We start from the raw sequence: 14,842 nt of genomic DNA on the forward strand, positions 1-14,842 counted from the left end.
CCCAATTCCCAAAGTCTTGAAGACTGAATAAGGCATCAAATTAATGCTAGCCCCCAAGTCACAAAGGGCCTTAGCAAACTCCGCACTACCGATAGTGCAAGGGATAGTAAAAGCTCCAGGATCTTCAAGTTTCGGGGACATAGAATGCACTATCGCACTGACTTGGTGAGTCATCTTTATTGTTTCACAATCCATGGAATGCTTCTTTGTGACCAAATCCTTCATGAACTTTGCATAGCCCGACATTTGTTCAAGTGCCTCCACCAAAGGCACATTGATTGTAAGGCTTTTCATCATATCTATGAACTTCTTGAATTGATTGTCACTCTTTTGCTTTGCTAACTGCTGAGGATAAGGTGGAGGTGGTCTAGGCAAAGGTGCCTTGGCTTTTGGCACCACCGGCTCCGGCATGTCAATTATGTGCTCCCTAGACGGGTTCACGGCCTCTTGAGTGTCCACCTCGGCCTCATCAATATCTATCCTCACTTCATTGTTCACATTTGTCTCAACCACATCTTCAACTACCAAAGGAATATCATTTTCTTGTAACCCAACATTATCATCCACAACTTGATTTTCTTTCGAGGCATGCACATCACCGCCTCTCCCACTTCTTGTTGTAACCGCCATCACATGATTGTTACCTCCCTTCGGGTTCACTACCGTATCACTTGGTAGAGCACCCTTAGGTCGAGTATTCAACGACTGAGAGATTTGGCCTAATTGCACCTCCAAATTCCGAATACAGGTATGTGGGAAGCCAATTGAGCATCGGAGTCTTGGTTCTTCTTCATCATTTGTTCGAACATCATTTTTATTCTTCCCATATCACTACCCGAAGAACTAGACCCTTGAGATTGAAACGGAGGCGGATTGTTCACTTGTTGATATTGGGGGCCTTTGAAAACCTTGCCCCCGGTTGCCTTGATTTCCATTGTTATTCCACCCGCCTTGACCATTGTTGTTATTCCAATTATTATTGTTCCCGTTCTAATTGCCTTGATTGTTACCTTGGTTACCCCAATTGTTGTTTTGATTGTTGTTGTTCCAATTGCCGCCACCTTGTTGTTGGTTGTTATTATTCCAATTACTGCCGCCTTGTTGGTTGCCCTAATTTTCTTGGGAGCGCCACTGTTGATTTCCTTGATTTCCTCTATTCCCTTGGTAGTTATTGACATATTGACATTCCTTGCTTTGATAATCATAGCACTCATTCGAATAACCACCACCATCATTGTTGTTGTCAAATTGCTCACAATTACCTTGAGGTTGTTGTTGCCATCTTTGGCTCCTTTTTAACATAGAAACACCTTCTATTGCGTTGACTTGGCGCGGGTTTTGGACTTGTTGCAATTGCGCCTTCGCCAGTTGATTCATAGTTGTTGTAAGCTCGGCAATAGCTTGGCCATGATCGTTCAATTCCTGTGCAAATGGATGACCGTGGGGTCACCTTGGGGCACATTTGCTCGGCTTTGCCATGCCGAAGAGGTGTCGGCCATTTCATCAAGTACATCACATGCCTCTTGGTAAGAAAGTTTCATAAATTTCCCTCCGGCCAATTGGTTCACAATGTACTGATTCGTGGTGTTGATGCCCCGATAAAAAGTTTGTTGTATCATCGCCTCGGTCATGTCGTTATTAGGGCACTCCTTCACCATTGTTCTATATCTTTCCCATATCTCGTGCAAAGGTTCCGTTGGCATTTTCTTGAAAGCTAGAATCTCATCCCGAAGAGCCGCCATATGATTTGGAGAAAAGAACTTGGCAATAAATTTGTCCGCCGATTCATCCCATGTGGTGATAGAATGATTGGGGAGCCTTTCTAACCAATCCAACGCTTTACCCCAAAGAGAAAATGGGAAAATCCTCAATCTCAACGCATCCTCGGACACGTTTGTTTGCTTGCTGCCCCAACATGTATCTACGAACCCCTTCAAGTTCTTGTATGCATTTTGATCGGAGGCGCCCGTAAAATATCCTCGTTGCTCGAGCAAGGTCAACATGACATTTGTGATTTGAAAGTTCCCCGCCCGGATTCGGGGAGGAACAATGGCACTCGCATACCCTTGATTAGGGAGAACTCTTGGGACTACTCTTGGCGGTGGCGGAGGAGGGTCTGGAATAGGATTGTTGTCATTTGCCTGACGGCCTCTACGTGGAGCTTGAGGTACGAGAAGCTCATCATGATCAATATCTTCTACCTCCTCCCTCGCCATGGCATTGCCAAGAGGGTCATTAGCATTTAAAGCCATAGTACCTAAGTGATCAACACAAACAAAATTAGTAAACAAGAAGGAAAGAGAAGGAAAACACAAAACGAACTAAATAGATAGTCAACACCGTAAGCTCCCCAGCAACGGTGCCAAAAAGTTGATCGCTGCCAACTCGACACTACACCAAGGTAGGAAGAGCGGGTCACAATAGCTTTTACCCGAATAGTGGTCGGGATCGATTTCCATAGGGAGCTAGTAGTGGAGTTGGATTGTCTGTCTAGTCTAGAGATGTGTTTGTGCTCCTAATGTCACTTCAGACATTCTTGGTTTTTGATTTTTATAACTACTATGATAAAACTAATGATTAACGCTAAATTATTCTACTAGAATATTGCAAAGTTGTATCTAATGGGAAGGAAGGCACTAGGGTCGTGGCATTACCTAGGTGGTTAATTGACGGGTAGATGTTACTAAGGATAGATTGACATATTTGGGGTTTATGCTATAACCGTTGCAAAATTGTACCCACTCTCACACCTCTCGGTAGAGAGAGTGATTTTGCCCAATCGACTCTCTCGAGACCAAGTGGGTAGGCCAATAAGATCAAGCAACTAGGGTACAAGTAGGGTGATTACTCTCTCGAGATTTAACCCGTTAATTGGGACTATCATTTCTCATGAGTCCATCCCAATTCCTTGTTGGGTCAATTTTGGGGTCATAACTCTCTTTCTCAAGAAGAGTCAAACCCACAAAGCTTGAATCAGTGTTTTCAACCACCAATTCTTAAACAAAAACATAAAATCAACCCAAATAACAAACACCCATAATCAATCTAACCCTAGATGGCAACACCCATCAGTTACCCACACTAGGGTTGAGCCACAACCCTAGCATATGGGTTTAGATACTCATGCTTGAAAGAGAAAATGAAGAAATAAATGAAGGACTAACCATATTAATTAATTACTAAAAAGAAATCACAAGAATCTATGGTAAAATTAAAGCTAAAGTGCCAAAAATTGCTACAAAAATTGTTCTCACGAGCGCAGCCCAGTTCTGAAGATAACAGATAACCTAAAAATGGTAAAATGCCCTATTTATACTAGGCTGGAACAATTGGACAAAAATACCCTTGCGGGGTCAGTGCGGGCCGCACAAAAAGGATCGCGGCCGCACTGGCTCTTGGACTTCACATTTATGCTTCTCTGAACTTGAGGAGCACGGACCGCGTGAAAGTGTATCGCGGCCGCGGTGGAAATTGGAGCGGTCCGCACAAGTACGACCGCGGACCGTATTGCTTGGAACTAGCATTTTGTCAACTCTCTGAATCTCTGCTCCGCGGACCGCACAAAAGAGTAGCGCGGCCGCGGAGCCTGACCGCGGACCACTAGAATCATTTCGCGCCCGCGTTGCCTCCAGCTTGAATATGTCAACTCTCTGAACCTTCTAGTGCGGCCGCATTCACTTTTGTGCGGTCCGCATTAGGTTCTCCTTTCCTCAATTCACTTAGTCTTTGACACTTGAGCAGGTTTCACTCCTTTTTGAGCCGATCTTGACATTTGTCACTTGTCGATCAAACCTGCAATCAAGCACAACTTGTGAGCATTTTGGGACTATTTTGTAGCAATTTATAACCAAATCATAGGCAAGTAGAGGCATAAAACATGTTAGAATCCCGACTTATCAGTACCGTAAGGTACCATATCCATGCCAAAGGAAAAAGCTGTGGTCTTATGTTTATGAATCCCCTTTTTCAGTTGTGCTAACAATGGATCGTTGAATTGCTTCTCTTTTACTTCCACCACAAGCGATGATTCAACCCTATTCTGCACGATCACTCCCGTCTCGCTAGAGTCCGCAAGACAAACTCCTAAACTAGCCAACTGATGAACCTCCCGGGCCAACGACCTCTAATACGTCTTCAAATGAGCCAAACTTCCCACAGATTTCTGACTAAGAGCATCCGCCACAACATTGGCCTTTCCGGGGTGATAGAGAATATCAATGTTATAGTCCTTGAGCAACTCGAGCCATCTCCTCTGCCTCAAATTCAACTCCTTTTGTTTGAAAATATATTGAAGGCTCTTGTGGTCCGTAAATACATCCACATGGACCCCATACAAATAATGTCGCCAAATCTTTAGTGCGAACACCACTGCCGCAAGCTCTAAGTCATGGGTTGGATAGTTCTTCTCATGATTCTTGAGTTGCCTAGAAGCGTAGGCTATAACCTTGCCGTGTTGCATTAGCACACACCCAAGCCCGATCCTTGAAGCATCGCAATACACCACAAATCCTTCTGTATCCTCTGGCAGGGTTAATACCGGTGCTGTAGTTAGTCTTGATTTCAATTCCTGGAAGCTCCTTTCATAAGCATCGGACCACTGGAACTTAACTGCTTTCTGCGTCAATTTAGTCAATGGAGAGGCAAGAGTGGAAAATCCCTCCACAAATCTTCTGCAGTACCCAGCCAAACCCAAGAAACTGCGAATTTCTGTTGGAGTGGTAGGTCTAGGCCAATTCTTCACAGCTGTAAACTTTTGAGGATCAACCATAATTCCTTCCCTGAAGACGACATGACCCAAGAACGCGACGGATTCAAGACAAAATTCACATTTCGAAAATTTTGCATAGAATTGGTGCTGTTGAAGAGTCTGCAGAACTGCCCTGAGATGGTCAGCATAGTCCTCCCGACTTTGGGAATACACAAGAATATCATCGATGAACACTATCACAAAAGAGTCTAGAAAAGGCTTGAAGACTCGGTTCATAAGATCCATGAAAGCTACTGGGGTATTTATTAGCCCAAAAGACATCACCAGAAACTCAAAGTGCCCATACCGAGTCCTGAAAGCTGTTTTTGGAATATCCTGCTCCCTTATCTTCAATTGGTGATACCCGGACCGCAAGTCAATTTTTGAGAAACACTTAGCACCTTGCAATTGATCAAACAAATCATCTATCCTTGGTAGAGGGTATTTATTTTTGATTGTGACTTTGTTAAGTTGCTGGTAGTCAATACACATCCATAGCGACCCATCTTTCTTCCTTACAAACAAAACCGGTGCGCCCTATGGTGACACACTCGGCCGAATGAAACCCTTCTCTACCAAATCCTTCAATTGTTCCTTTAGCTCTTTTAATTCTGCCGGTGCCATTCTATAAGGTGGAATTGATATAGGCTGCGTTCCTGGCATCACATCGATCCCAAAATCAATCTCCCTGTCTGGTGAGATCCCAGGGAGCTCATCTGGAAAGACATCCTGAAATTCATTCACAACTGGCGCAGACTCAAGGCTAGGTGCCTCGGCATCGGTGTCCGTAACCCGGACTAAATGATAGATACACCCCTTCTTGATCATCCTTGTGGCCTTAAGGTAAGAAATAAACCAACCTTTTGGCACTATATTATCTCCCTTCCATTCCACAACGGTCTCATTAGGAAATTCAAGCCTCATAGTTCTATGCCGACAATCAAGTTTGGCAAAACACGAATAAAGCCAATCCATTCCCATTATTATATCAAAATCGACCATCCCCAATTCAATAAGATCGGCCACGGTATCTCTACCACGTACCGTGACAACACAACCTCTATAAACTCGTATACCCGTAATAGGCTCACCCACCGGAGTAGATACCGAGAATGGTTCATGAAGTTGTTCTGGTTCTATCCCAAATTCCATAGCAACATAAGGGGTAACATAGGACAAGGTGGAACCAGGGTCAATAAGTACATACACATCATGAGATTGGACAGTCAGAATACCTGTAACAACATCTGGAGAAGCCTCTGCAGTCTGGCGACCACTCATAGCATAAAACCGACTGGGTCCTCCCAAACTCTGCGCACCACCCCTAGCTGCACCACGCCCCGCGGGTGCTGGGGTACCTCGAGCTCGAGAGGGGGCTGAAGATGTAGCAGCTGCTGGGCTGGCTGGCTGTGCTGTGACCCTGCCCGCTCCCTGGTGGGATACACGACAATGCCTCTGAATATGACCCCTCATTCCACATCCATAGCATACAGGTAACTCTAAGTAGCAAATCCCTGAGTGCATCCTCCCGCGCCCGAGGCACGGGGACCTCTGCTGCTAGGATCTCTCTCCTGACCGACCTCGCTGGTGAGATCCCCTATTGCCCTGACTAGGCCTGAAACGACTCCACTGCTGCTGCTGGCTGGGCCCTGATTGCGGTGCACTGGCTGAAGACTATTCAAAGACTGGGACGGCCCTGATGATCCTCCCCTGAAAGCTGATCTTCCCCCACCTAGTTACTCTCCCAAGTTGCCCGCAGACCGGGCCTTGCTGTTACCCTCTCTCTCAATCCTGCTTTTCTGTTTACGGTTCTCTGTGACCTGAGCAAATGCCACCATCTTCCCATAATTCATGTCAGAATTCAAGGCAGTTGTAGAAGCCTCATTAATAGTCAAAGGATTAAGTCCCTGAACAAACCGGCGCACCCTGGGCTCCATTGTAGGCAACGTGTGGATAACATAATTGGACAGACGGGCAAACTCCATGTGGTACTCCCACACACTCTTGCTACCTTGCTTTAGATTCTCAAATTCTATTGCCCGGGCTGCCCTTGTCTCAGCGGGCAGGAAATGATCTATAAAGGCGTTGGCAAACTCGTTCCACCTCGCCGGAGGGCTCCCCTCCTCACGGAAATCTTCCCACAACTCAAACCATGAATAGGCCACCCCTTTCAGATGGTAAACAGCCAACTCCACTCTCTCTGTCTCAGTTGCACGCATAACCCTGAAGGTCTTGTGCATCTCATCAATAAAATCCTGGGGATCTTCCTCGGGATTTGCACCCGTAAACACTGGAGGGTCTAGCTAAAGAAATCTGTTTATCCTAGAACTGGTGGAATCCCCCTGCTGGCTAGATGAACTGGGCACAACATTTGACCTCTGGCCCTGAGAGGCCACTAGCTGAGTCAACATCTGAATAGCTCCCCTAAGATTCACATCAGAATTACCAGATTCCGAAACTGGGGCTGGAGGTGGAACAGGAATATCAATTGGAGGGATAGTAGCACCCTCAACAGATGTAGGAACTGGTGTAGCAGTCGGGGGAATGTCCTCACCCCTCGGGTTCTCACCCGCATCATCAATTACGGAGTCGATTGCCGCTCCTGGGGCAGAATTGGCTCCTTGGCCAGTTCTGGCTTTCTTCTTGGGTGCCATGTACTGAAAGTTGAAGGAATGCACTAGTTAGAGGAGGAATAGTTTCATAATTGCCGCACCATTCACAATATCAAAGAAAGGTGTTATTCCTAAATGCCCAAGTAGCCTCCAACTAATAGATGTGGTCGACTAAACACCGATAAGAAGGAATCTACTAGACACGGCTCCGAGACATCCTAGGACACCTTAAAACCTTAGGCTCTTATACCAAGTTTGTCACGCCCCAACATCGGGAGGCGTGATCGGCGCTCAATCGAGTGAATCCAATTGAGCAATTCTTTTGAATACTTTCTACCCAACTCACTATGACCAAGAAAACCTTGCTTTCATACAGCAGGAATGATCGTACATATGTCGTTACTAGTTCATTTCATATTTTCACATTTAAACCATACTTAAGTTCCCAAGATTCCATACAGATATAGTTAGAAGAACTAGAGTTTAGAAATTTCAACACAGTTCATAGACTCATCCATTACCCGTACATAACCCACACAAATGTCTACGTAGCCTCTAAAGATACAAAAGACACTTATGATAATGCTGGCAACAAGGCCCCGGCTATACCTCAAAAGTGGAAATCTATAGCAAAATACATACTAAATTACCCCTGGAAGAAAAGGGGCTCACCAAGACTACTGAGTGGAGGATGATCTGCTACCTACAATCGCCACTGTCTGCTATGGAGCGACCTACATCCATTGAAAGATGTAGCGCCCCCGGAAAAAGGGACGTTAGTACCATGGAATAGTACTAGTATATAAACTAAACACCATCTCATTAGAAAGAACAATCATACAAGAACAAGGAAATCACAAGGGACAATCAAAAGCTTTAAACAAACACCACATCATCAAATAAAAGAATCATATAACTTTCACATAATTTCCATAGCTTTAGGTTGGGGCATTTGATACTGTTCATCATCATTCATAATACCACTGCTTGCTTGAGCGAAGTCTGATCACGACCCGATCGGCTAAGTTGCCTCATTTGAGACATGTACCTCAATCACAATCTCATTCTCAATTTCCGGAATTCAATATCGTCACAATACCACCATGTATGCGGCATGGCGTTTGATCACGACCCGATCGGCTAAGCCGTCTTACCAAGACGTTGTCCCTTTTTCATTAATCATCTCATTTCAATCTTTATTTCACATATTTCAATTCATAGGCACTTGGGGACACAATTATCACATCATACCTGGCACTAGGCCACATTTCACATCATTTCCACTTTCAATGTTAACCTTGCAAGTTTAGAATCATAGGCACATACAAAAGCAATTCAAGTTGTAAGCATAGACAAGGTTTCACATAGTTGGCATGACAAATCTCAGTTTTAATCTTGACTTGAAGTCTAGGCATTTCAACACATGGTTCATATTCTTCGCAAATCTTTAAATTATCAATAATAGTACATTGCACACATTGAGGCACACCTTTCACGTATATATAATTGCAAAACCTGTTCATGTGAAATAACAATCAATACATCAATCAAATTTTTAGTCTTACAACATTTGCATAGACACCAACGGAGCTCAATTTCTAAGAAGAGGGGGTTTTAGCCATACATACCTCAATGGAGCTTTTTCTTAAATTCGTACAATAATTTCGGAACTCTTAGCCACTTCGATCTATTTATGAAAATTACAAGTTGATCCAAAAATTAGAGAAATAATCAAGATTCTAGCTCACTTTAGCATACTCTCAAGCACTAAGTGTGCATTATGTTTAAGGTCTTTTGTGAAGAATTCTATCATCTTACACCCCATTTGTTACATTCTTAGCTCACAATCCCCCCATGCCCTTTTACCATACATGCATGCAAGACAATCAACCCTTATACCCATGAACCCTTTTGTTAATTACTTATTTTAGTAAGGATTTTGAAATCAAAGGTTAGAGCACAAGTTCTTACCACTTAGGATGAAGGCCTAGTTGCTTTACTTGGTAATCTTCAAGAATTTGGGCAAGGATTGAGTAGAGGCTTGGTGGGAATCACTTTCTCCCTCTAAAACTCTTGCTCTCACTCTAAATGTGGTAAAAATTAGCTTAGGAGGGTCTAATAGGGTGATTTTATCGGAATGGGGTCGGGTTTTAAAAGTTAGAAAATGGGAGCCCCGCCTCATTGTGCGGTCGCATATGCGATTTCATTATTGACATGTGGCCCGCAAAAGGGACCGCAAAATGGCCCTCAAAACTTCAACAATCTTCCCGGGTATGCGGCAGGAATGCGGTCCGCATACCTGTTCTGCGGTCGCATAATGCACCGCAGAACTGCCCCTCGCAAAATTCCAAGGAGATTATGCGATTACTATGCAGCCCGCATATTGATTATACGATCGCATAATTGGCCGCATAATCGACTTCAAAACTAACCAGCATACTGCCCCACTCTGCGGCGACTATGCGGTCCGCATAGCTATTATGCGACCGCATAATGGACCGCAGAAACGCGCTTTTCTGAAAATCATTATTCCTTAACTTTTTAATGCACAGTTCAATCCAAAAAGTCCGAACCGCGGAACACATATTCCTAACTTGGCACTAAGAGATTCGGGTTTTTTGCCTTACACTTGAATTCTTATCCTGAAACTATTACGCTGGTGAATTAATTTTCAAAGTAAATTTACTACGTTGAACATTCTTCTCATGTCCCGTTATGTTATTAGTACTATTGTGATTAAAAATAAAGGAATTTATACTACGTTGTTTTGTATGACTTCTAAATGTGAACTCGCCGTATTCATATATATATTATATATATTTAAATATATATATATTATATATATATATATATATATATATATATATATATATATATTATATATATATATATATTATATATATATATATATATATAATTGTTATATCTTTAGTACAATTAGTTCCTCAATTAAATTTCCTTAAACCGTTTGAGGTTGTATTTTATTTAAAAAGAAATTTCTACTAAGTTTTAAATTTATTAAGTGCTATGTTAAAAGTAATAATTCATTCGATGTTGTATTTAAATTAAAAAGGGTATTTTCGTTATTCAAATGATTTCCAAAAGTAACTTCATCTTTCTTTTTGATTTCCTAATTGGTTTAGAAGCTGTACGCTACTTTACGTTATGTAAATGAGACTCTTTAAACTTCTTAATTGCATTGGTTATGGACCCTATATACTGAGTAACATGAGAAGTTTGTTGTGCAAAGTGAGACAGAAATATGTGGGCACAAGGTGCCGGTGTGCGGAAGGTTTGGAAGTTGAGGTTATGATATGAGACATCGAGCTCTGAGATGTTGGAGTTGTGCACCAGAAATGATATGATTGATTGAGTTGACACTCTCTTCCTTTACTTGAGTTTATTCTACTTCTCTGTGTTCCAGTTATGTTAGTGTTGATTTACTTGGTTATCTTTCGTTTCCATCCAAGTTTCTTTCTATTATTTCGACTGTTTGTAGTTGATTTATCGTTGTTGTTGATATTACTTCGTTACCTTTATCTTGGTATTTGTTATCATATCCTATTTAATTTGTTGGACCAGTAGGTGTCTTGACTGTTCCTCGTCACAACCCCACCGAGGTTAGTCCTTATACTTACTGGGCACCGCCGTGGTGTGCTCATACTACACTTCTGTACATTTTTGTGTATAGATCTAGGTATTGATCGATAATAGTTGTGCGGATCGTCGCGGTGGAGACTCAAGGTAACCTGCTGCTGCGTTCGCATGCCTCGGAGTCACCTTCTTTTGTATTTACATTCCATTGGTTCCTTCTCGTTCTGGAACAGTGTTGTATTTATTTTGTATAACTACTTTTAGAAAGGCTTATGACTTGTACCACCGGTTTTGGGAAAGTGTGAGTTGTTTAGAGTTATTTAATTTGACGTTAGTAAATGTCAATGTTATTTCAGTTAATGTTTACCTAGTTTAGAGACTAGGTGCCATCACGACTCATTCGGAGGGATTTTGGGTCATGACAAAAACACCCACGCCCCCCCCCCCCACGTGGCAGCAAACCAATCAAAAATTCATGACTCTTAAGTCATTAGAATTAGGTGGCAATTAAAGGGGTTATGTTGTTAAGCCACAACATAGAGGGACCCACACCCAATTCAACTTACTTATAAAACCTTTCTAACTTAAGTAACTAAGAATCTTCAACAATCCAACTTATTTAAGTAACGTGAATCTTCAACAGTTCACTTGCATATAATACCTCCCTAACTTACTTCTATATCACACCTAAGTAACGTGAAATCTTCAACAATTCAACAAGATTTCATAGCATCTTAAGGAACGTGAGATTTTGCAATTATAAGGGAGTATGGTACAATCTTTCTCAGGAATATCATACCAATTTTTCCTGCTCCGATCTTATCGTCATGTGTTTTGTCGCCATTAACGTGTGTTAGAGGGATTATTAAGAGAATCGACTCAGGTATGTTAACGCTATCCCTTCTTTCTTTTGGAATGATCCATATGTTACAAACAAAACGAGCAAATGCACAACTTCCATAAATAACTCTATTCATAGAAATGCTAGAGATGCCTATGTTCTTGATTCCCCATGTACCCTATTATTCTATCATCTGTTCATGGGTCTCTGAAAATATGTAAGTTGATAAATTTTGTTTCATGATATTAATCAGAGGTATAATGGTCTTATGACATTCCAAGAGATTGTATTGGCGTACTTCTCATGCATTACATTCATTTATACATGTACATTGACCCATGACCATATGGCATTATATACGGATATATATGTGTGTGTGTATATATATATATATACGCACCACCACCTGATCAGCTAGTATACGTTGATGATTTTGTCCACGGTGGTCGAGATGATATGATAGGATGCCCTCAGAGGCTTGATGATGCTATGAACGCATGTACCTATGCACGACATGACATTCATACGCATATGCATGACACTATAAGTATTTCATGATTTACAGAGTTATCCAGACTTACAAGTTGAGTCATTTACTCCATGTTTCTTTCATGTCTTTTATATACTTATTTATGTGACTTACACACTCAGTACATTATTCGTACTGACATCCTATTTCCCAGGGCCTGTGTTTCATGCCCGTAGGTGTAGGTAGACAAGATGACGGTCCCCCTTCTTAGGATCCTTGATCAACAATAGTTGGTGTGCTCCATTTGATTCGGAGCTGTTTTGAGTTTTGGTATGCTGTGTTTGTATACGTATACGGGTATGACGAGGCCCAGCCCCGTCCTTGTACAGTTGAATATTCTATTAGAGGTCTGTAGACAGTAATGTATAGCTGGATAGTATATGGCCTTGTCGGCTTCCAGTTTTGGATATATAGTTGTCTATAGCAGCCTTGCCGGCTCGCCCTATGCATTTCGCACGTGTATGTATATATGTCTTTTGGACAAGTTTCCCTCGTGTATGCTATTGTCGTAATTTAGAAGATATTATTCATGTTTATATCTTAGATGCATGCTTAAGGGTGTTCGACAGGTAGGAATCGGGCACCCATCGCGGCCCATCGTTTTGGGTCGTCACAATTATAGTAGACGAAACAAAATTAAGCTCCTACCATTCAAAGTATACTACACCTATGACCATGGTTGATTGCAACAATTATATTCTAGCATATGCATTCAACACATACTTCCCTTGAACTTATGCCATATTTCAAAAACGTTCGAAACAAAAGCAACATGCTCTTAACAATCCTTGCCTCAAAACTCAACTCAATATCACAATGCACTCCTGGCTTGAATACCCAACATCATAGAAAAGTCTAATAACGTAACCTATTCCTCGTGAAACCATGTGCCCTCACAACAAAATCACAAGGAATAAGAAGAATCCACACATTCGAATCAAATACTTAAATATATTTCAAGGACTCATATATCAAAGAAATGTCACTCACTCTCACAGAAGTCACATGCATGCACTTGGTACCATAGGCTTGCCCTTAATGTAAATCTCTACTAATGTAGGATCGCTCGATATAAAATTAATTAGGACTTTTTCATGGTTGTGAAGTGGGCTAAGGGACAGGTAGGGTATATTTTAGGAATAGTGCTAACCCTCCTAAGCACTTTAACACATCACATGATAAACTTTAAGCGGATTTTCTTCAACGTCACTTTAGTTTCACAAATAAAATCACCCCCAACAATGTTCCTCTTTCTTTAAGCACTATAATTTACATCCCGCTAGCAAGAACAAGATCATAATTTATTCATTCATATTTTTTCTTCTTTTTTTCCAGATTTTTCTCTCTTTCTTTTTTTCAACTATTTGTAACGACCCGGCCGGTCGTTTTAAGAATTTACACCCCGATCCCCTATTAACTGCATTCCCCATGTTTGTTTATGCTATTGTGAGATGCCGGGAGGATTTAATTGGAGGTTCGGAGAGTTTTGGGACACTTAGTCCCTAAACGAGAGTTTAAGTTTTAGAATTTGGACCGTAGTTGGAACAGTGTGAAGATGGCCTCAGAATGAAATTACGTTGGTTCTGTTAGCTCAGTTGGGTGATTTCGGGTTTAGGAGCGTGTTCGAATTGTGTTTTGGAGGTCCGCAGCTTAATTAGGCTTGAAATGCCGAAAGTTGAATTTTTGAAGTTTCCGGTTCGATGGTGAGATTTTGATATCGGGGTCGGAATGGAATTCCGGAAGTTGGAGTAGCTCCGTAGTGTTGAATGTGACGTGTGTGCAAAATTTCAGGTCATTCGAACGAGGTTTGATAGACTTTTTTATCGAAAGCGTAATTCGAGAGTTTTTGAAGTTCTTAGGCTTGAATCCGATGTGAATTCGATGTTTTGATGTTGTTTTAGGTGTTTTGAGGATTGGTATAAGTTTGGATAGTGGTATATGACTTGTTCGTGCTTTTGGTTGAGGTCTCGGGGGCCTTGGGGTGGTTTCGGATGGTTAATGGGAAGTTTGGAGTTGGGAATTTGCAGCTGAAGCTGCTGAGTCTGATGTCATAACCGTACCTGTGGCTTGGGGACCGCAGGTGTGGTGGCGCAGAAGCGGCTGAGAGACCGCAGATGCGACCATGTGAGGGAAGGCCAGTTTCCACAGGTGCAGTAGTTTGAGCGCACCTGTGTAAGCTCAGGTGCGATAAAAGAAGTGCAACTGCGGCCCAAGGGAATTAATGAAATCTCGCATATGCGCACCTGGGACCGCAGGTGCGGATCCAAATGTCCGCAGGTGCGGTAGTCCTCGCGATTTTTGCCCATTCTTTCACCATTTTCATCCGGATTTTGAGCTTTTTGGGAGGTTTTTGAGAGAGGATTCAAGGGAGCTTCAAGGAGGTAAGATTTTTTGGAACCTAAACTCGTTATTATGGTGATTTTTATCATTGTAAGCATGAAATTTGAAGGAAAATCAGTGGTAAATTGGGGGTTAGAGTTTGGTTAAGGAGAGCTTTGAGTGATGATTTGAGGGACCAT

The sequence above is a fragment of the Nicotiana attenuata genome, unplaced genomic scaffold (assembly GCF_001879085.1).
Source record: "Nicotiana attenuata strain UT unplaced genomic scaffold, NIATTr2, whole genome shotgun sequence".
NCBI classification, from domain to species: domain Eukaryota; kingdom Viridiplantae; phylum Streptophyta; class Magnoliopsida; order Solanales; family Solanaceae; genus Nicotiana; species Nicotiana attenuata.